Source organism: Sceloporus undulatus, chromosome 8 (assembly GCF_019175285.1).
Source record: "Sceloporus undulatus isolate JIND9_A2432 ecotype Alabama chromosome 8, SceUnd_v1.1, whole genome shotgun sequence".
Classification (NCBI taxonomy): domain Eukaryota; kingdom Metazoa; phylum Chordata; class Lepidosauria; order Squamata; family Phrynosomatidae; genus Sceloporus; species Sceloporus undulatus.
The window spans coordinates 25978215-26002061 of record NC_056529.1 but is presented as its reverse complement, the minus strand read 5'-3'; the positions used below and the strand labels follow the sequence as shown (position 1 = coordinate 26002061).

At 44.6% G+C, this 23847-nt stretch overlaps 1 protein-coding gene across 6 annotated transcripts in view; it reads right to left on the bottom strand.

Annotated features, from left to right (window-relative positions):
- Positions 1 to 23847, bottom strand: part of ELFN1 (extracellular leucine rich repeat and fibronectin type III domain containing 1) — a 194798-nt gene that overhangs the window by 66061 nt on the left and 104890 nt on the right. For all 6 annotated transcript variants that reach the window (XM_042437434.1, XM_042437435.1, XM_042437436.1 and 3 more), the window contains one exon: positions 18077 to 18197. The gene's annotated coding sequence lies outside the window, so the exon portion shown is untranslated. The remainder of the gene's footprint in view (positions 1 to 18076; positions 18198 to 23847) is intronic.

Genomic DNA, 23847 nt, shown 5'->3' with positions numbered 1-23847 from the left:
GCCCAATGGACTTTTGCAATCTTCCAAGCTGACAGTCAAGGAGCCCACGGAGGTCAAGTGAATTTTCCATTAAACCAAATCTCAGCGGGTACCAAGGCCCCAGTGTTCAATGTTTTCAATTGAGCATAGCATCTGTAAGGCATCCCATTTATCACGCCCGTCTCCATGATCGCTGTCCTTAGCCTGTTTTTCCCCCTAGTTGAAATGGAAATCACTGTCAGTAAACAGTTTGTTTGTATGTTTATGTGTATACATCTGCCTGTCTCTTGTTCCTCTCTCTTTCTCACTCTCTGCATGACAAGGAGAAGAGCAGCATACAACAGCTAGACCGACAGCAAATCTACTCGCTGATGGAAAGCTCAGAATATCGGTGCTGTTGGAACTGAGTTTCTCTCTTTCCGGCCTCTAAGAGCCTTCTGGGACAAAGCAGTCTCCGCGGAAAGAACACTCCTGGTTACAGCAAAGAGCCCTTGTCAGCTGTCCACCTTGCGACAATGAGGAGAGGCCAAGGTTCGGCCGGAGACACGGTTGATGGAGTGGACGCTGTGGGACGTCACATGGGTGAACAGGGGAAGACACATCCAAGGGCAGAGAGAGAGAGAAGAGAATGAAAAAGAGAGACTTCTTCATGATTGCAGAGATTGTAAAGGTGACCTTTTAGCAGGTTCGCTCTCCGCTCCCTCCGTCATCGCTGTCTGCTCCGCAGCGCCGGACACCTTGCCTGGTGTTAGCAAACTATACGCCACTATTTGCACCAGACTTCACATGCTTTTAGAAAACAGAAGCCAATGTGGAATGGGAGGTAATCTTATTCTGACAGATCAGATACTATGGGGTGGGGGAGAATGCTGATCTCATCGGCATTAGTGTTAAGTCTTCAGAATGACAGAATTTCACACTTGTATTTATTTGTCCGGTCCCAGCAAAATAAAACCCGTGGGCTGAAGTTATCTAACCAGCAAACAAGAGACAAAGGACAAATGAAGTCCGTACAGATTATGAATATTATTCTACAACTGGGTTTGTTGTTGTTGTGCACCTTCTAGTCATTTCTGATTTATGGTAACCCTAAAGTGAACCTTATATAGAGCAGAATTCAAAGCTATAGCTGTGTAAGTCCGTAGAATTAGTATCTAGCGAGATCCTGTAGCACTTTTGAGATTAACTAAAGTTGCTTTAGTTAGTCTCAAAGGTGCTACAAGACCTATTATACGGGGTGTTTATATGGGGTGGGTATCGTGGTTTTATTAAGGTTTTAATGTTTGAATGGCAGGTATACATCTTTACCCCATTGGGCGTTTCAACTAGAGTGGACCCATTGAATTAATACTGCATGGTGAGTCTAAATTGACATAAATTCAACTGCTTCTGTAGGCCTATCCTAGATGGAACTACAAACAGGTTTCAGGCTATAGACACAGAGTTTATTGGAATGGATCCTTGGTTCTTGAGAGGTTTTGGACAGCTAGAGAGACATTGGGGCCAATGGTAAGTAGGTGTGGAGTTTGAAGGCCAAAACCAATGGGGCTCAAGGGCTTCCCATCCCAGCTCGGTGGTTTTCCAACCTTCCTCTGAATAATGGAAATATTTTAAAAAATAATAGCCTAATTTTTTGTTTGATAGCTTCTTGATAAAGCCAGTGTGGTCTAGTGCTTTGAGAATTGGATGACTCTGAAGATCAGGGTTCGATTCCCCACATAAACCCAGAAAATCCCATGATAAGTTTGCCTTAGGGTCACCATAAGTTAGAAATGACTTGAAGACACACAGCAACAAGTTTCTTGATGGATCTGTTGGCATGTAATGAAGATGCCCAATAAACGTAGAATCACGGCCGTCTCCTACCCAAGATTTACTTATACCACCTTCAAGGATCATCAGAATTGCACCTCTGTATCTCCATTGCTGGGAAAGACAAGACAGAAAATGCAGTTGCCTTCATGTGCCATTAGTCAGATGTAGTACACATAACCTTCTCAGACAAGAGCTTGGAAGTGTTCAAAGCACCTTGTCAAGTTAAATGCACCAATTGCCTTCATGTCTTGATGAACTTCTGGTTGACCATTGTGTGCTGGACCAAACAATCCTTTGGGTTGATCCAGAAGGACTCTGCTTATATTCTTTGTCAAGCTGTGATGTGAGACTCTGAAGCATTGTGAGTTCTGCTGTTACTGTTGTATATAAGTTCGACCCATTTGTATTTGGTGCCCTGCAATCTTTCCCTCTTGGTTTAAGACATGGGGAGTGAGTTTGAGCCCTTGAAACCATGCCTATGACTCTCCCACACAAGAAAAGATACGTATTAGGAAGGAAGGAAATGGAAAATGATGCAGGATGCCAGAAATGTAATTCTTTTCTACTCTGGAGGATAAGAAGAAGAACAAAAAATGAAATAAAAATCCTTTTTCAAAGCAACCCATGATGAAAATGCCTTCCTACACCAAATTGCACTTTTAAGTAAATGAAGCTAATTAAGTAATTGCCTAAATTATTAGGACATCTTTTTTTTCTTTGGCTCCCGCAAGTGAAAGTTCCATTGTTGCTAATTTCTTTGGTGTTTGGTTAAGAGTCGGCAATGAAGATTTGATGATCCAAAAATGAGCATATTAAATTTGAAGTAGGAGAAATGTCGGGAGATTCGGAGGGGAGAGGGAGATAAAACTATCATTTTGAGATTGGTTTCTGAACAGCCTTCTCCACTCCAGGGATAGCTGAAGATCACAGCAATCAAAATTCTCCTATTGTTATGGCTGTTTACCTGTTAGTGAAATTTCTAACCCATCTTTCCTCCAGTGATCTCAAAGTGGCATAGATGCCAAAATGGCTGCCAGTTTGTTTCCAGGTACAATTCAAAGTGCTGCCTATGACTTACAAAGAACTATATGGCTCTGGTCCAGGATATCTGGCAGACTATGGGCCGGCACAGATGGACGCTTTGCACTGGCCTGGGCCGGAAAGTAGGGCTAGGTAGGGCTCAGCGTTGATATGCTACAAGCCCTACTATCGGCACCTGTGCGTCATCTTGGCACACGCCCGTCCATACGGGGCACGACATGATGACGCATGGGCATCAGAGCGCCCAAACGGCTCTGGCCAGAAGAGGCATCATGCCGCCGCATTGCAGTGGTTATGGTGCCCCTAAAAAGAGGCTGCCTAGTGTGGCTTCTTTTAGGGAGCGTATCGGTGATGCTGCGACACCAACCAGGGGCAAAGACGGGCGGCTTTTAGCCACCCGTCTGTCGAGCACCTATATCTCGCTATATGAGCCAACCCTAGATCATCAGGAGAGGTCCTCCTCTCAATCCCACCACCATCAAGAATGGTTGGTGAGAACCCAAGACAGGACCTTCTCAATGGCTGCCCTTAGACTCTGGAACTGCTATCTTTATGTTGGCAGGCAAGACCCTTTTTCTTTTGACAAGCTTTTAATATTAAAAATGTTTTAAAAGAACAAGTTAGGCTTGCAGAGGTTCTCAACCTTTGATCCTCCAGCTGTTTTGGACTTCAGCACCCAGAAGCCTTTGCCAGCATGGCCAATGATAAGGGAACCTGGGAGATGAAGTCAAAAGCATCTGGAGGACCAACAGCTGAGAGCCACTGGGTTAGAGAATGCTCTATGGCTTTAGCCTGAACTGCTTTAATTGCTTTCTTTTTTAATCTTTGCATGGCATTTTAGCTTTCTGTGCGCAGTCTTAAATCATTAAAATTTTGCCACTAGTTTTAACATCATTTTAATATCGTCAATAGTTTAATCTCCATTTTAATGTTCATCTCATTGTAATGTTCGCCTTTTTCGGAATGTTTTTAGCTGCAACCTTTTTTTTAAAGCGGTAAGCCTTGAGTCCCAATTTTGTGGAATAGGTGGGCTATAAATAAATATAATACTATTATAAATAAATACTACTACTTCTAATAGTAATAGCTGTTCAAGTCATTTCTGACTTATGACGACCCTAAGGCCTACCATGGGGGTTTCTTGGCAAAAATACATATTCTTGAGAACCATTTATTTCCGCAGTCTGGTGCTCGCTTTGCATGCAGAGGAGGAAAAGAGTGGGCTAGAAATGTCTTCTTTTAAATAAAATAGGCTGGCAATTGCTCAGAGTTGAACAAAACAATCTGGTTTTTGTCTGTGCCACTTTTGCATCCGTTTCCTCCTAAGGTCATAGTAGTAGTAGCCCATTTCTGCAAAAAGGCTTTCCCCAAATCTATACACATGCTTCCATGCTCAGGGAAGCAGACAAGAAAACTGCTTTTGCACCACCTCCACAGAGACATTTTTAGCCTAATAGCATCATTAAGTTGCAATATCTTCAGGGGGGCAAAAATCTGCATGCATCTTGCCCCAAAGCAGCCAAGCCTGCGGTGCTGGAGCAACACCATTCGATCGCTAAGTCTCCGTCTCATTGAGAAAGGAAACCTTCAATGCCATTCCAGTCACAGTTTGTCTCTGAAGGAGTTGGGAGGGAAAAAATCTCTTAGATGACTGAAGTTTCATGGGAAAACCCCGCTGGTTCAAAAGAGCCCAATCTCTGAACTTAGTGGAGATGGAGGCCTTTAAAACAAACATGTTTGCCGAAAGATGTGGGGCCCTTAGATGAATCAATTCCTCCATGGATCTTCAAGGACATGGGGCACGGTGGATGCTTGTTGGAGCCGTAAAATTGCAGCCAACTGTTGCAAGAATGAATGCTGGATTTAGTTACCCAAAGAGAATGAGTTAGGTCTGGGCAAGCGGTGCTCCTGCTTGGAATGAGTCTGCCGGAAAGAGTAAAAGAGATGTTTCGCTTGGGTACAGCCCTAGTAGAATGAGTTCATCCGCAACATCTTGGAGGAAGAATAGAAGCACTTCCTTAACACTGCAATGTGTTAAGGAAGGATACAGTAAAGATGGTATCAAGGAACAAACTGAAATTGGTCCAAGAGCAAACCAAGCCTGAACTTTCCCTAGAAGCCAAGGTGACCAAACTGTCATACTTTGGACACATCACAAGAAGACACTAGAAAAGACAATAATACAAGGAAAAGAGGAAGAGTGCATTTCAAATGGATAGATGCAGTCAAGGATGCCACAGCTGCCATGAGTCTGCAAGACTTGAGCAGGGCACTTGAGGATAGGACTTGGAGGTCTCTCATTCATGGGGCCACCATAAGTCATAATCAACTTGATGGCAGTTAACAACAAAACAAACACATGATTGGATCTTTTATAGGGACAGAAGTGTTTTCCTCCTAATGTTTAGTTGGTATCTCTTTATAATTTGAATCCACTGGCTTGCATCCTAATCTCTGGAGCAGCAGAAAACAAGCTTGCTTCATCTTCATCCTGACATTTTCCCAGATGTTTAAAGATGGCTATCGAGTCACCACTCAGCCTTCTCTCCTCCAAGCTAACCATAACCCAGCTCCCGCAGTCATTCCTCATTCTTATCTCCTGAACAGGCTTCACAGTGGAGACCAAGGGCCCACTCTAAATGCAAGAAGAAAAGCAAAAGTTTAAATAGCACAGAAGACCAAGTTAGCAAGTCTTAGCTTACTTCCAGTGATCAGTACTTAAAGCAGACCGAGCCCCAATGTGGATTGACCGTTGCCCCTGAGATGGCGGCCACGAGCCATGACTGCTTCAGTTCTCCATCCTTCCCTAGAAATTGGCAAGGGGTCCCATCTGTCTAATGGCCATCTTGCTGCCTTCGAAGGTTGTGTGATGGATTAACTATCCTAGCTTGCATCCCCCTCCTTTCTGTCCCTCTTAGTAAATTCCTGCCTTTCTTTTCTCAACATCTGAATATCATTTATTTTTCCTTGATTCCCTCATTCATTCATTGAATAAAGGCATCATTGTGATTATTATTCTTATTATCCCCCTCCGTCATGCCACTCATCACACCATTATATTATTTGCATAGCGGAGCTGAGGAAGATTTCAGGTTGGGGCAGAGAATCTGCACAAGTTGTTATTACGGCAATCAGACAAAGTGAGAATTGAATCGGAAAGGGGTTGGAAGAGGGCAGCTCTCTCCCAGAGGGACGCCGAGGTGCCATCCGACTGCGGCATGTGGCAACCGCTACGCCATGCAAAAAGCTAGCGGAAACCGAAGGCACATCAAAGGGGTCTTTGTAGAAATCAATAGTCACCGACATGTTTTTGGGTGCACCTTTCCTGCCTTGGTGAGAGTATTGTAAAAGGGGCAATATTGACCTTGGCTATGACTCTGGAGACCAGGATTCGATTCCCAGCTTGGCCATGAAACCCACTGGGTGACCTTTGGCAAGTCGCACTCTCTCAGCTTCAGGGAAAGGCAATGGCAAACCTCCTCTGAACAACTCTTGCCAAGGAAACCCCAGGATAGGTTCACCTTTGTTGTTGTGTTATGCCTGCAAGTCGTTTCCGCTTCATGGCGACCCTGAGGCAAAACTGTGATAGAGTTTTCTCGGCAAGTTTCTTCAAAAGGGGTTTGCCATTGCCATCCTCTGAGGCTGAGAGTTGCCCAAGGGTCACCCAGTGGATTTATGGCTGAGTTGGGAACTGAACCCTGGTCTCCAGAATTGTAGTCCAGTGCTCAAACTACTATGCAATGCTGGCTCCTTAGGGTCACCATATGTTTGAACAATTTGAAATCTCACAACAGCAAAACAGCTTTCAATGTCATAAAACACAGAGCAGGTTGACAGACCCACTGGCATGGCAGGCGCAAGTGCCCCCTCCTGCACCCACTCTCTCAAAATATTTGGTGCTTAGAAGGCTGCACCATCTCCATCCTCACCACTGTTTGTGACTTACAATGCCTAGCAGCCGGGTCAATGGGATGTTTTGCTTCTTCGGCCCCCTCCCAGCCCCAGAGCTGTTGCTTCTCCTCCTGTAGCAAATGAGGGCATGTCAATGCAAGCACACGATCTCGGTGTCTACCGGCAATGCTCTGCAGAAGCAGCATCGACGCTAAGAAGCTGGAGTGTTTGCCGATGATTAAAAGAAACCGTCTCCTTCAAAAACCCCTTTGATTAGGATCGAGGGCTTTATGAAGTCGGACGCCTGGGCTCTAATGATCTTTGAGCATTTCCCCATCGCCTTTCCCACAGCGAAGCAAAACTCAGCAGAAGACAGACATCTTGGATGGAACGTACCAATGCTGAGCTCAGCTACGATGCTCACACCCGGGAAGAAAATTCACCTCTCTTGGGAGATAATGCAAGTGGGAAAGGGGTCAAGAAAGAGGAGAGACCCTTGGGAGATCTAGTGGACATGTGTCCAGGCCACTGGTGGGATTTCAAAGGAGAAGATGAAAGAGATCACGTATAGCTTTCTTTGGCCAGTTGGGTTGTGTCAGAGGATCAAAGGGACCCTGTGTGTGATCCTGAGAAGTGTGGGCCTTTTGCATACAGAGAAACCTCAAGCTGGGAACCAAGGCTTCTCCAAGACGGAAGATGTAACATTTCTGGACATTTTTAAAGGGGGAAAAGCAATTATTTCCACCTTTTACAGACTCAGAGTCACTCTGAGTTACTTTCCGAACATAAAATGCATTATATAAAACTCGGTCTGGCATAAAACTATCATCCTTGAATTATTAAAGGCACTGTCTATGCAGAATGGGATGCCAAAGTGAACTTACTTTTGGAGAAAATTATTATTATATTTATTGCAAATGAGCTACAAGCTTCGGAGCCATCGAGGATCTCTTTGGTTTGGCCGGTTTATGAAGAGCAGACAAACAACGACAGCAACAACAAAAAGAAGAAACCGCCTGCATTAGTAAAATAGAGAAAATGACGTTGTCTCGGCTACTTATCCAATAGTGTCAAGCAGACATAACACAACCAGAAAAGGACCCAAAGCCAAGGCCAGGAATGGTAATAATCTGATACTATATGTAGTCTTATGTAAAAAAATCTTCCTCTTATAGGGTTTTCAGAAAGGATTTGGGAGCAGTAATTGCGTGAATACTTTGGCTTAACCATTTTATTCATCAATCTTTAAAGACAAATTACCGTTTCCATTTTCCCTTGGTTTTTCTAGGAGCTATGAGAAACAACCATTTTCCTCTGTATTTTTCCATTTTTAAATGGAGTCCTCACTCTCAGTTCTATCAGGAACCATTGGAATAGGAAGTCCAATTGTTCTTCAGCCCCGGAACTAATAGAGCTATCCTCCACTACCATCGGATGCTTTCATAACAACAGCCAAAGTCTTGCATCATATATCACAGCACACTAATAACAAAATAACAACAACACAATAAAACGTTGGTCTCCTTCGGAGAATGCAATGAACCAGAAAAGACTGTCCAAATGCAGGATACAGAATAATCAGATACAGGATAAATATTCTGCATGTAGATCGGGTACAGTTATATCCAGAGTGTCAAGCTGCTTCTACAGTTGCATCCCATTTGTAACAACCCTGCAAGGCAGGACCAGGCTGAGATATCATGGTCCCAAATCACCAAGTGGACCTTTCACATTCATAACTGTCCAGGGATTTAAATCTGAGGACTGTCTAATACTCACAGTCTAACACTGGGACACCTGGATGTCATTATTAGGAAGATTATAGATGTCTTAAAACCACGCCACATGGCTGAAATTGCTCTAAGCCCATCTTCCTCAGCTGGTACCCTCCAGAGAGTGTTGGACTCCAACTGCCTAATCCCCGCCTCCTTTACAGAGGTTACACACGATGCTGACATTAGCAATGTAACCTACCAACAGTGGCCACGTGGCTGGTGGATGGTGGGATCTGCAGGCCAAAAAAGTAGCGTTTCTAATTTCTGGAGGCATCCCTCTTACCAGAGGTCTGCTTTGCTCACTTGCAGAATGTATGGTCCTAAGATATATATGACGCGATATTACTATAGTATATAATATATATATATATATATAATATAGATATATTATATGAACAAGGCAAACAATATTATCACCTGGTATAAAGCGCTTTCTATGAGGCTGTGTTATTCTGGATGGGAGAAGGAGGCAAGAAAGCTCTGCAGAGACTTGAAATTTATCCAACTTCTTGTCTGTTAAATCCCTAATTTGTATCTGATGAAAATGCACGCCCTCCAACTGCCCTGATTTAGAAGACCGTCCCAAATAATCCTCCGTCATCCTATGTTTTCAGCTGCTGTTGAAATGTCCCGGCTTCTCTCACCTTCTCCCACTTTCACCCTTTCTCCTCAGCTGGCTTCAATAGGTGCAAAAGGAGAGGACAGAGACTTGCCCTTCCCAGGACTATCGGGCAAAAGCAAACTGCTGCAGCCTAGCTTGCCTGTTCCACCTTATTAATGATTTTCACCATCTTGGCCACACTCTGACATTTTTTGGCCATACATGTCCCAGTTTCCTCCTCTAAAACATTGGGAATGAACGGGGGGAGCCTAGCTTTGGCAAGCCATGACTGCTTCTCTCCATTCCTCCCTCGCCAATGTTTATTTTCAGTGTGTTCATACATTACTCTGTTGTCATTGGCAGTGCTCCAGATCCTCCCACTTCCTTGCTGGGGTGAGATTTCGACTCCAGCAGTTACGACGGTTCATTTATTTTTTTTCTCCTCTCTCTTTTTCCCCCAAGAAAAATAATCCCACTTCCTCCCCCTCCATTGCCAGCAAGGATATCCCTAAAGATTACCAGAAGACAAAGCCAAGCTGGAGAGAAGAGTCCCCCCTCATTGCAAAGGGCTGCAAGGTGCTTGGATGCTGCCAGGTGGCACCGAGCTTTTACTTTCCTTTCCTCTTGGTGGGAATGTCTCCGATCCCTTTAACTTAGTGGGATGCTTAGGAGACAAAGCCCTGGCCAGAGGACCAGAGGTGTTCCAAAGAGAATGACCCTCAGTGTGACCTTGTTGCGTCTTACATCTTAAGCCGACTTGGGAAGGATTTCAGCAGATCCCATTTAATCACTTGCAAGGCTCCTCATCCCTTCTCTTGACAGTGCAATGTGGTTTCCCCCCTCTAAGTTGTCCTGCTTGTCATTTTTATGTCCACTTTTTCTTAGGATCTGGGATTGCTCACCTGTTTTGTTTTGAAAGAGCTAAGGAAGCCCCTATTCCTCAGGGTTGCAGAAGGACCAGGTAGGTGCTGGCTCTGCATTTCACAGGAGGCAGGGATGGAAAGAATAGTCAGAAAGATTCAAATGTCAGATGCAAAAGTGTTTGTTGTCACCCCCAAGAAACTCTGTTGAAAACAACCCTGGACAGATAAGATTCTTTGCAACTTGGGCAAGTCGCACACTCTCAAACCCTAGAAAACCCAGGTTGCCGTAAGTCGAAAAAGAGTTGAAAGCATGTAACACCACAAACAATAGAAGAATGGTTTTTTGGGCTATGTGGCCATGTTCTAGAAGGGTTTATTCGGCCGCAGATGCTGGCGAAACGTTGGGAATAAACTCTTCTAGAACATGGCCACATAGCCCAAAAAACCCACAAAAAAAAAACCCTATGGATGCTAGCCATGAAAGCCTTCGACTTCACAATAGAAGAATAGTGGGAAAGAATAGGGCTGCAGCTGATCCTACTGCAGCTGTGTGTATCTGCCAACAACAGGCAAGATAAACAGCAGCTGTCTCCGGAATCACTTTCTGGGCATCTACGAAGAGAAGGGGAAAGGGGGATAAGCTACTGAACAGCTACCCTCAGCATTGGAACTATAGCATGAAATGGACTAAATAAATTCATATAAGCTTTGAAACAGAGAGAGAGAGAGAGAGAGAGAGAGAGAGAGAGATGAAAAAAAATCCTGCAGGAAGAGGGGAACAAAACCTGGACCCAGTTCACCCACCTCAACAACCATCATTCCGACTCTTACAATACCTTTTTCCAACCTAGTGCCCTCCAGGTTGAGCTATACAGCTTTCTGTATGTCTGCTCTCAATGCATGGGTTGCTATTAAAGAAGGAAAAGGATGCTCAGGGCGCAAAAGGCATGCCAAAAAGCAACAGCACCCCCAGATAATTTGCTTATTCAAATCTCATTCTCCCCGTACTGCATTTCACAGCTCTCCGATGCCAGATCGCACCTCGAGCGCCCAGAGAAGATATCCCAATTTGTGCCGGAGATTGCGGTGGCAAGGAGAGGCATGTCCAACCTGCCAGAAACGGGCAGGAAAATGAAATGCAGCATGACCCACCGAGTTAATAATGTACAGTTTGTGCAGCCGCTTGTGGGGTGTCTGCGCTGCTGATTGAAATGCTGGAATCCCTTCTGATGGAACTTGCGGAGCCATGGCCATCCAAACTGTGCGGTGGACAAAAGGGGGGCTTTGGCGTATATAAAATCTCAAAACAACCTTGCTGTTTCAACCAGGTACAGTATTAGGATCCATGAAAAGCTGGGAACATGTTTCAGTCACAACACAACAGAGCGCAAAATAGGTGAGGGATCAAAGGATGAAATGTCCCCAACAACTGCTGCTCTACGGACAATTGCTCCTGGATGTTGCTTTGCAGCAAAGGGTTCCCTGACAAAAGATTCCATATATTGGCAAGTCACACTCTTTCAGCCTCAGGGAAGGCCACGACAACAACAACAATAACAATAATATTTATTGATATCCTGCCTCTCCAATTGGATCGAGGTGACAAACCTCCTCTGAACAAATCTTGGGAAGAAAACCCCATGATAGGTTCGCCTTAGGGAAGCCATACATTGGAAATGACTTGAAATCACACAATACACTCACACAAACAAAAACAGACACATTCAATTGACTCAACTGAAAGATAACACTTGCATAAATCCCAATGATTCATTGGGTTGGCCCTCACTGCGGGGCGGCAGTGGGATCCAGGCTGTTCTGTATACTGCTCACTGCCTTCTGGTGTATAGGTTGGTGCTTAGTAGTCTGGCACATGTGCTTGATCCTTTTCTCATTGAAAGCAATGGCAACATCAATGTGCTGGGCCAGCATGGTATAGTGGTTTGAGTGTTGGCCTCTGGGAGATCAGGGTTCGAATCTCCGCTCAGCCATGGAAACCCACCGGGAAACTCACCTTGAGCAAGTCCGACTCTCTCCATCTCTGAGGAAGGCCATGGAAAATCATCTGAGAGAGTGCGACTTGCCCATGGTCATCCAATGGGTTTCATGGCATAGCTGAAAATCGAACCCTGGTCTCCAGAGTCAGAGTCCAACACTCAAACCACTGTGCTACGTTTGCTCTCACATTGAATGAGTTCACCAAAATGTTGCAATGATTTTTGTGTGTGTACATGTGTGTCTGTTCCTATTAACTATGCTTTTCAAAGGTTGCTTTAATAATTTAAAAAACCAGACATTATTTCTTTCTGCAGAAGCCACATTAGAAGTTACAACCAGCAAGTGTGCTTGTCGGCAGTTTTGTCACACGACATGCACACTGCACAACCCTTGCTGCTGTTTTCTCAAGGCTGCATCGGTGGCTGAAAAATACTATTTGGACTTCTCTCTAGTATATAAAAATAAACTAGATTGATAACCCACAGCTTGCTTCTTTCTCTCTCCATTGTTGGCTAAAGGAATTACATAAATATCCATTTTTGTCAGCTTCGCCTTCATCCGTTTGGGGAATCTGTCACTTCAAATGTCTCACTTAATTTGTGTTACTTGGTCACTCGATTGTGCCCCTTCACTCCTGATTTGTTTTGAAGCACAAAATGAAGTCGTGTCCTAATGTTGTTTGCATGCTGGCTGGGAATAGACCGATCGCGCCATGATCTGTTGAAGAATCGAAAAAGGCCAAGGCAACAGGCTGCGAGAGAACGGCATTTCCTCCTGATTTGACAATAACGCCGAGCGACATGAACCAATTTCCTAGAAGAGGTCCGGCGGGGGTTAGATATGGGTTGTGTGTGTGGAGCAAGGCTGGGCAACCATGGAAAGCTATGGGGCCACCTTAGCAGCTCTGGAGAGCTTGCAAGGCCTCACATTCCTTGGGCACCTGGTCCTGCAAAAAACAAACATTTGCCCCCCTCAAATGCCCACTGGGCGCAAGGTGGGGTACATTTTAGGTCTTGGAGTAAACACATATTGCTCGATGCCCTGTTACGTTGGAGGCAAATTTAAGCACCCTTCCCCACACTTCACCTTTCAGGGGTTTAAAGCTGCCGGTTGCCTTTGCTCTCAGTGGCATCACTATATGGCCAAGTCTGATTTGGGGAATTTCCCACCATGTTGGGAGGCCACCTGCACCTGGGAGTCAAAAAATGCAATTTTCACCCCCAAAAATTTGTCCCAATTTACCTCCAAAAGCTCTCTGGGGTGTGCAAGGGACATTTCCACCATCTTCCTCCCTCTGAACAAAGTTTGATTTTCTTTGTGCAGATGGGAGCAGTGTGAAGTGTGGCATGCTAATACCTCCTGCAAGTCTATTGTGGTCCCTTAGCTTTCCACTGTTGATAAATGCCTAGCATCACAGAGCTGGAAGAGACGCCAAGAGGGCATCCAGTCCAACTCCCTGCCATGCAACAAACAAAGCCCTCACTGTGACAGATGGCCATCCAGTCTCTGCTTAAAAACCTCCAAAGGAGAAGACTCCACTGCCCTCCAAGGCAGCGTCTTCCAATGTCAAACAGTCTTACCCTCAGGAAGTTCTTCCTAATGTTGAGGTGAAATCTCTTTTCCTATAGTTTGCATCCATTGCTCCAGTCCTATTCTCTGGAGCTGCAGAAAACAAGCTCACTCTCTCCTCAAGATGACATCCCTTCAAATATTGAAACAGGGCTATCATATCACCTCTTAACTTTCTCTTCTCCAGGCCAAACATCCCAAGCTCCCTAAGCCACTCCTCATAGGGTTTTACGGTTTCCAGATCTTTCACCATTTTGGTGAGATCTGATCAATATCCTGCCTTAATTCCCCCAATCCTGGATTCAAGGTGGACCAACCAACCAAAATGGCAATGACATTGGAGCAACCATGGTGCAAAACAGAACCAAGGGAGGAGAAGGGACGAAAAACCAGCAACATCTTATTGTTTTGGGGATAATCCCCTTCCACTCTGCAACCCCCAGTTCTGACCTTTAAAAATGGAAACTTCCAACTATTTGCCTACTCCTCCATTCAGCGGTGAGTATCGTCGAAACGTTTTGATGCGCCGACTGCCAAGCGATGCAAAACATCGTTACATGCCAACGATCAAACATACAATATTGATTTCAGGCACATTTCAAATGCCAGAGAGTTCCAAATGCCAGATAGAAGGAAAAAATATTAATATTGAATATTTTGGTAGCAAATATTTGAAGAATATTCAATTAATATTCAGCGTAACTCGCTGTCGTTCATGAGGAACACAGTCTTGGTCTGCTTTTCAACTTTTCATGTTTTTTAAAATTGCAGGGGAAAGTAAAGACAAAAGGAACAGAGTTCAGCAGCTTTCTTCTGAAAAAACAACATCTTCCAAGGAAATCTCAGAGTTCTTCTCATCAGTATAGCTTTGTTTAAAGATCAGGGAGTGTCAATAAATGCTTCAACTTCATATACTTATTACCAAGGTCTAGATCTTCTGATGTATTAATATAATCCTCTATTGGATCACAGTCCAGTTGTCAGGCAACATCACAACTCCGGCTTCACAACTGGGTCTCCAGATTAGGAAAGCCATGGGTGCATTGAAAGACAAACACCTTTGCAATTAGCAAAACCAGCGATGAAAAATTATGATTATACAGGAGATAGGAACATTAATCCAGTTTATAAGTCTGATCTCGCCTAAAGTGGTCCCTGGCGAGAAAAGTCGCTTTTCAAACAGTCCTTCCATTCGTAAGCAAACTGAAAATTAGGGGATAATATAGAACAGTGTAATTCATTTGCTTTATTAGCCATTGCGCCTGTGATTTTCCAAGATTGGTACAGAATGACAAACTGAAATTTTTAGGAAGTTACCAGCTCAGCTCATGAATCTATATTTATTTTGTGTCCCAAAATCAGAGCCAAGGCTTTGCTTTGTGCACTTAAAAAAAAAAAGCAAGCCCTCAGCATGTCCTCCAACTGTCCTACATTGCCAAGGACAGTCCCCAATTAATCCTCTGCCCTCCCACTTTTTCAACTGCTTTTAAAATGCCCTGGTTTCTCTTGGTCCTCAGCTTACTCCAATCGCTGCAAACTGCATTCAAAGTGCAAAGGTCATTTGCACTTCATTAACTCACTAGCATCTTTGAGACCAAGGGCCAAAACGCACTGTGGATATAATCCAGTTTGAGAACACTTTAACTGTCCTTGCCCTGGCTTATTGCTAGGGGATTCTGGGAACTGTAGTTTTAGGAGACATTTAGCCTGCTGAAGTAGGGCAGTTACAGCGGTCTCAGACTGGATTATCTCTGCAGTGTGTTTTGACCCTAATTGAAAGAATATGGTGGTAGCACAAGCTTCCATAGACTTAAGTCTACTTCCTCAGATGCAATTCCAAATTCCAAATTTGCAAGGTCCCAAATGCATCCGAGGAAGTAGGCCCAAGTCTGCCAAAGCTCATGCCACCAGCTTCATTCTTTCAGCCTCAAAGGTGATTTGCTGATTTTTCCCAGACTGACGCGGCTGTGTCTTTGGATCCCTCTTTCGCCAGGCTGCAAAATTTCCTTGTGTGTCGGTGGTTATTCATTTATTTATTTCATTTTGTTCCAAGTTACTTTGATCCTGCTAAAGCGGCTCAGGCCGATCCCAAAATAGACTACACTGACAATAAGGGAGCGAGGCTGACAAAAATAGAAAAACGGAGAAAACAAGAAACAAATGCGGAGAGGGGGCAGGGAGGTGAGTTTATCCCTTCTCCTCCGCTTGGCTCTTATGAAATTGCTCACGGTTCAGAAAGTGTCAGCTGTTCTCTTTATCACGCGGCCGAGGGAAAAGATCACAAGATTTTAGCATCGGAGGAACCTCCAGCATGCCTTGCCTCCGATTCCAAAACAAACCTTTCTCTGTTCCACTCTTCCTTCTCCTCCAGTCATTCTAACAACATCTAATACAACACATGTCTTTTATTTTCATTTAGCTGTTCCTTTCTTCTTTTTTAGGCTGCCTTATAGCAGGAAAAAGGTTCCAAAAGCCAGTTAGAACAATACACAAATCCGTCTGACTTCCCTGCAGAGAGATCTACAAAGTCATCCCTTGCAAGGATGGCACAAAATGCAGAGCAAACCATTAGGTTTTGGAGCAGCAGTGGTCAAGGTAAGATGTTGGAGCCATAGGTGGCCTCATTTCCACTTACAAATAAATAGGTTTGCAATCCGAATCGATGGATCGATTTGACAGCGGAGAGTCGTTCCCACTGCATTTGTCCCAGTTGCATTTTCCCCCCTGTAAAATAACCCACTTGTGGTTCACATTCACGAATGAACCGGTTCAAAATGGACCCGTTCCAACCAGCAAATTTACATCAATTCCAATCCGCATCTGGTTTACACTTGCTCAGAATTGATTTATCCAAAAAGACACAGAAAAGAATCAATGTCAAAAAGATGTGGGTTAAATGGGTCTAGCGCATGGCCCCCCTCTCTGAATCGCTTCAGCGATTCGGTTCAAGTGTGAACCATGGTCATTTAAATCGGTTCAAACCGATTTGTGATCCAGTTTAAAAGGTAGTGGGAATGAGGCCTTTGTTGCCCTCAACCATACCCTCCAAACTGTCCCAAGTTGCCAAAGATGGTCCTGAATATTGTTTTGAAAACGTCCCAGTTTCTCTCTCCTCCTCCCACTTTCACACTTCCTCCACAAGCTTGCTTCAGTTGCTGCAAACCGAGTGTAAAGTTTGCAATTGCAACTGTCCCTTCTCTCTCCTTTCCCTCCCATTTTAGATGCTGCTTTTTCCAAATCTCCGAGTGACCCGATAAATAAATGGCCTCTTAAACCTGCAAACAGAGACCTTCAAAAAGCACGCTGGAACAACATGCACAAAAATGGAAGAACTGCTGTCTTGCTTAGTCAACATGTAAAGAGGCCTTGTAGCACCTTTGAGGCAAACTGAAAGAAAGAAGCTGGCAGCATGAGCTTTTGTAGGCTTAAGTCTACTTCTTCAGAGCTGTCCAAGGTAATGGAGTTTGAAAGAAAGAGTGGCATGGACTCAGCACCCCACTGACCTGGACATCTGGCCCTAGGACCAATCCAATATAATATAATATAATATAATACAAAGGTTCAAAGTTATTCCAAGTCAGAGTGCCAAGAGCATTCAATCCAAACCCAGTGCCCCTTGGTTATGTTGACTACAACTCCCTTTATGACCTTCTCCACGCACAAGGCAAAGCACATTCTTTATGATCGTATTATGTCAAAATTGATTTCTTTGGTGCTTTTGAAGTAAAGCCCACTAACTAGCCATAACAACAACACAGATACTGCCAAAATACCAGTGAAAATCATAACATCAAAACATCAATAAATCAAAGCCCTAAATACAATATAGTAGTAGCAAATGACATCTCGACAACAAAAGAACAATGAGGCGTAGTATACAAAATATAGATTAATTTCATGCTCGGAGTTGGGTCCCGTTTCCAAAACACCTCATTATATATATGCAAATATTCCAAAAAATAAATAAATTAAAAATCCAAAATCCAAAACACTTCTGATCCCAGGCAAAAGGTCTGGGCTGGAGGTATACCTGCCAAAGATATGGAAACTCCAAGTACAAGGATGACGCATACCCATTTAACACACTTCATTTATGAATATATCCATGAGAAATTCTCTGAGCCCACTACAAACCAGTGCACAGCCTCTTAAGCTATCCAATGTGTAGCACCAGCAGGGTTTCCCCCTCATTGTGCCAGGGATGGGCACCATATTTGTGCCCATTGAATACAACTTTACTCAGAGTCAATGGTTCAGGGACTGGCGTCATTCCAGGGACCACCATTTTGAGAAGCATCAAACAACGGCATGGAAGAGTTACATTTTGCATTACAACTCCCAGACTCTCCCAGCCAACATGATGTCTGGAGGATTTGGGGATTTGCAGTCCAAAAAGCAACACAACCACGTTCAGATACTATCTTGGTCCTCCTACTGAAATATCTGACTGACTGCTGAAGATGGATGAGGATGAGAGAAGAGAGAATCACACTCCTTGCGGGCACAAAATAAAAGCATCTAAAGACAACAAAGAGTATGTTTACCTGGAGCTCCATCCTTCCCACTGTAGCACAAAGTGTTGTGGAACTTGTCACAGCCTCACAATAGTATTCTGACATCCTGGGGCCGACAGTGGATTTCAGGCACTGATCACCGGTGGAGCTCCTGAGTCAAACAAGGAACAAAGAAAGAAGGCTGGAATTAGAGAAAAGAGAATACAGAGACTGCACCTTACAACATTTCACTAACACATGCATTGGCAAGCAACTTCAGAGCATGATCAAAATGGCAAAGGTTTTTAATGAGGGAAAAAAACACTAGCCAGGAGACACTGCAGCAGTTTGCTTTTGCCTGAAGCTACAGAGAAGGGCAATATTTGGCCTCCTCCTCTTCTTTTCCTCCTGCTAAGTTAACTGAGTGCAAACTACTTTTGAAAACTCAATTGGCAGCAATGGAAATAAGCTGGGGACAAAGGTGGACAGAGGAGAGAGAAACCGGGACATTTTAACAGCAGCTGAAAAAGTGGGATGACAGAGAGCTAATAAGAACTGGTGTGTGTGTGTGTGAAAAGAGGGGAAGAAGGTACACATGGGACCGAAATGATGCCTCTAATATGTGTGTATGCACACATATCTTCAAGGAGACATTTGACTGATCACAACCCCATAGACTTCATATGGTTTTCTTAGACAAGGAACACTCAGAGGTGCTTTTGCCAATCCCTTCCTCCAAAACATAGCCTCCATCACTTGGGATTTGTGGGTCGTCTCCCATCCAAGTATTCATCAGACCTGATCCTGCTCAGCTTCCAAGATCAGACAGGATCCATGCCTTTAGGGTATTTCGGCCCCACTGTCCCTATAATGCATTGTTTCCTTTTTTCACTTCCCATGCCCACAACCCTCCAGAAAATACAAGCCTTGAAGTATTATTTTCCCCCCTTCCCTTTTAGGGAATTTTTCATGACATCCTTCCTCTCCGTCAGAACAGTGGCCTTTTCTTGGAAACCAGTGGCCCGGCCTCTCCGCATGGTGCGCCTTTGAATGCTCGGTTCCTCTGCACCTGCGGAGGCCTTGGGTTTTGTGAGGGACAATCTGTCCGGCTCCCATTCTGCATTCTGGTCCTCTCCTCAGCAGGCAATGCAGCTGAGCACCCATGGCACCGCATTTGTTACACTGAATAGCCTATTGACGACTTGGTATCTAATGTCTACAATGAGAAACAGAGGCGCCAAATAGACCGTAATTTTCCCCTGTTTAGCGCTTTATTGCAGTGGCTGCCACCGCTGATTACTTCGTATTTTTTCCGGCTAGGTCTTCCTGAGCAGCCTCCTCTCTCCCAGCCTTTATCTCCATCTCCTGCCACCAATTCACCCAGGCTGCCTTGGATCGGCCGACGCAGCAAAACACGCAGAGCTTTTGAAAGCAATTCTCGGCTCAGAAACCGAGCCATGAATTGGGAAGTCCCCAGTTCAAATCTAGACGCTTCCATGAACAGCATAAAAGGATGAAAAGAAGTTACCAGGGACTTCCAGGTCAATCCACTTTGGACTTCAGTGTAAACTTTAAAGCAGCAATTCACAAACGTTGGTCCTCCAGACGTTTTGGACTTCAGGGTCCAGAATTCCTGACCATTGGCCAAACTGGCTGGGGTTTTGGGGAAATGAAGTCGAATGCATCCCAAGGATCAGAGTTTGGGACCCACCGCTGTAAAGGACCCGAGTTTTGTATTCACTGCTGTAAAGGATCATTGAATCTTAAGAGTCCGATACTTGCCATGCAAGTATATATACAACTAAATAGATACACACACTAAGAATCTTAGAGTTTGATACCTGCCATGCCAGTATATATACAACTAAGGATGCCAACCTCTGTTTGGGTGTTGTGTTCTCAGAGCAGCAGAACACAAGCGCATCCCATCTTCTACATGACATCCTTTCCAACTGTATGATTTTGCAGATCTAGACTAGTTGGTATTAGTGAACTGAGGCTCATATCTCTCCATGCTCTATTGTTATAGTGCAAGGTAACAAGATAATTTGTTTTTTCTACAGGAACCTTTGGTTTCCCTCATTCTAACTGTACAATCCTGACCCACTCCCTTTTAAGAAGGAGAAGCCGCAGCAGGAACCAAAAGCAATATTGCATTCGATTCCCTGGGGACGCATCCTACAGTCAAAGGCCTCTTCCTACATCCTCATCGTCTTAATGCATCACCCAACTGGCATATGAACAAATACCTTGAGTGGGATTGAGAAATGCTCTCCGTTTCTCTCTCCGTTTCCCCAACTCTACAAATAAGATGATTCAGAAGAATATATTACTCATCAAGCGTGCCTACGAATCTGGCACCTACTCTCCCCATTCAGAATTGTTTTGCAGTCATAAAAAAAAGAGAAGAAAGATGTTTCCCAGCAATTTGTGGAAGGAAGCTGGGGGAAGAGGCACCTTCTTTCGATCGCCTCCTGAGAGGTAACCATAATAGGAATAATAATTCGTTCTCCTCCAGCTATACTCAGGAATTCCAAATTACGCACCTAGCCAAGTTGAAAAAAGAAGGGAAAAAATCAAACATGCCGCTAGAAGGTAATTAATGTTCTAAGATCCTAATTTCACCACATGATAGAGGATGCAACTCATGTCCATTGAGTTTCTGCAGTAACTATGGTTGGTGTCACCCTATATGGGGGCAGAGGGAAGGCAGTAGGGGGTCAGATTGACCCACCACCCTTCCTCCCAATGCCATGCTTGCCTGCCCTCGAACTAGCCCACTGCCACCCAGCAAGACTGCAGCTTGGAAGTGCTGCAACCTCTGGACAACTGTTTGGCCTCCAGTGCCATTGCTCAGGGGAGCAGCCATGCTGGACCCCAAATGAAAGGCACCTCATAGTGTTGTGACCTCCTGGCAGCCATTTGGGATCCAGCAGGGCTTCTTGGGGAAGCAGCCACACAAGACGCCAAACAAAAGGCACATCCTCATGCTGAGGCCTCCTGACAGCCATTCAGGATTCAGCACAGCTGCTCGAAATGAAAGGCATTGCCCCTCCAGGAGTGCCCACCACTTGGAGGGGCAGTGCTGCGTCCTCTGAAAGGCCATTTGGGGTCTCATGTGGCTGCTGAGTAAGCAGGAAAGGGATGTGATGCCCCTTCTTGTTTGCCCAGCAGCCAAGCCAACCCCACCGGGTGTACATACCCTGTCTGGGATGTCACCCAGTGTGGGTCTGCATCCCCTGCACCCCACTAGTGACACCACTGAGTTTCTAAGCACAGAGATGGAAGACTGCATTAGAGCACTGGAGCGTCCAGAGACATCACTAGGGGGTGCGGACTGCCCCACAAATGGGGAAGGTGGGAAGAGATGCCCAAATTCCATGTCTAGCGACTTTGCTGGCTAGCTAGAAAAATGGAATCTCCTCCCTCTCTTGCCTGGAAAGCAGTTCTTCCTCCTTTCAGTGGCAGAGAGAAATAATTCCTTCAGGTACATAATTCTGCTTCTCCCCCTGCCCTTCCAATAGAGAAAAGTAACTCTTTCAAGTACATAATTCTAATTCCTCTACACTTCCCTTCAATAGAGAAAAGTAATTCCTTCAGTTACATCATTTTAATTTACCCCCCTGCTCTTCCAATCGAGAAAAGTGACTCTTTTGGGTACATAATTCTAGTTCTCCCCTTGCCCTTCCGACAGACCAAAGTCAATCCTTCAAGTATCTAATTCTGATTCTCCAACTGCCCCCTCCAATCAAGAAAAGTAACTCTGTCAAGTATGTAAGTCCAATTCTTTTCCTGCCCCTCCAACAGAGAAAAGTAGTTCCCCCTCTTTACTCAATTTAGAGAAAATTCATCCAACTTAATCTGAATGAAACAACTAAATAATTACTTTTCTAAGGGGAAAATCCCTTGTTAGAAAGAACCTCTGGCTTTAAGCCTCTGTTCCGATCTGACTCCAAAATGGCTAGCTTCCTTCAAGGGACTGTGTGTCCCTTTCTCTCTCTCTCTCTCTCTCTCTCTCTTTCAGCCTCCTTCTCCTCCATTTCTCTGTGGTTTGCCCTCATTATCATCAGTTTAACATATTGTGGCATGTTTATTTACCATGTGGTCTGCAGCCCAGTGACCTTTGCATGCCATCCCTCCATCCCTGCAAGAGTCTCATAAATAAATTAACTGACGTATCTTGCTCTGTTTTATGCCATGCAAGAGCCAGCATTGTGCAGCAGAAGGACCCAGATCCCATTTGTCACAGCGGGAAGCTGGAATGGCCTCCTCTTGGCATCTTCCAGCCATCATCATCCTGCCTTTCCTCCAAACCAAGCACCTTTGGGTCTACCTTCATGTCATTTCCAAATTAAGGCAACCCTATCATGGGCTTTTCTTGGCAGGATTTGCTCTGAAAGGGCTTGCCTTTGCATTCCTCTGAGGCTCAGGTGTGCCACTTGCCCAAAGCCAACCCCATGAGTTTCCATGCCCAAATGGGGATCCAAACCCCAGTGTCCTAGTCCAACGCTCAAACCCATACACTGTGCTGGCTCTTAAAGAACATTACACATAAGGAGAGGCAGCACGGTGTAGTGGTTTGACCGTAAGACTAAAACTCTGGAGAGCAAGGTTCGATTTGCCGCTCGGCCATGGAAACCCACTGCATGACCTGGAGAGAGTCACACTCTCTCAGCCCCAGAAAACCCTATGATAGGTTCACCTTTGGTTCACCATAAATCAGAAACGACTTAAAGGCACCCAACTACAAATACAAATGGCTTCTCCTCATTTGCTCACCTTCCTCCTCTTAGCAGGCTTTTAGCGGCAGAACCAGCCAGACAGGGACATGCACTCTGAAATTTTTGCTTGCTCAAGACTCTGCCAGCCGAAAAATGCAAAAGATTAAAACAATGCTAAGTGCAAAAATTATGTGCTAAATTTCAACTTGACGCGATTTGAAATGGCTAAGCCCTTAAGCCCTGGAAGTTAGGATTTTAAGAACATATAATAGGCTGGGCTGAGGTTGGGGGGGAGGATAGTGTAATAAAATGCAAAACACCACTTTACAGAAGCTTCCTTGTTCTCTCTCTCTCTCTCTTTAAAAAAAAAGCCAGGAGAAGCCAAGGCTGCTAGTGAATAATTTTCAAATATCAGTACCATTACATTCTGATTACATCCTGCTATTTCTCCCCTAAGGAATGCACAATGTTAACCATTACAACTAGAAGTATGCATGAATTTTGACATTCTAAAGGCCCACAAGCCTGTGCTCATGTTTCAGTCTTATTGAGCCAGAGACAGACCCTCCAGCATTTCACAGATGAAAACCAAGACATGTGTGGCCAAGCAACATCAGAGTCTGGTCAAGATAGCAGTAGTTATTCATAGGACCATAGAGTCAGAACAGTCCCCAAGGGCCATCCAGTCCAACCCCATTCTGCCATGCAGGAATTCACAACCAAAGCACCCCCCGACAGATGGCCATCCAGCCTCTGTTTAAAGCCCTCCAAAGGAGGAGACTCCACCACACTCCAGTACAGCATATTCCAACTCTCACCATCAAAAGGTTCATGCTAATGTTGAGGTGGAATCTCTTTTCCTGTAGTTTGCATCCATTGCTCCATGTCCTAATCTCTGGAGCAGAAGAAAACAAGCTTGCTCCCTCCTCAATATGACATCCCTTCCAATATTTAAACAGGGCTATCATGTCATCCCTTAACCTTCTCTACTCCAGGCTAAACATCCCCAGCACCCTAAGCTGCTCCTCATAGGGCTTGGTGGTTTCCAGATCTTTCACCATTTTGGTTGCCTTCCAGGTGAGATCTGATCAATATCCTGTC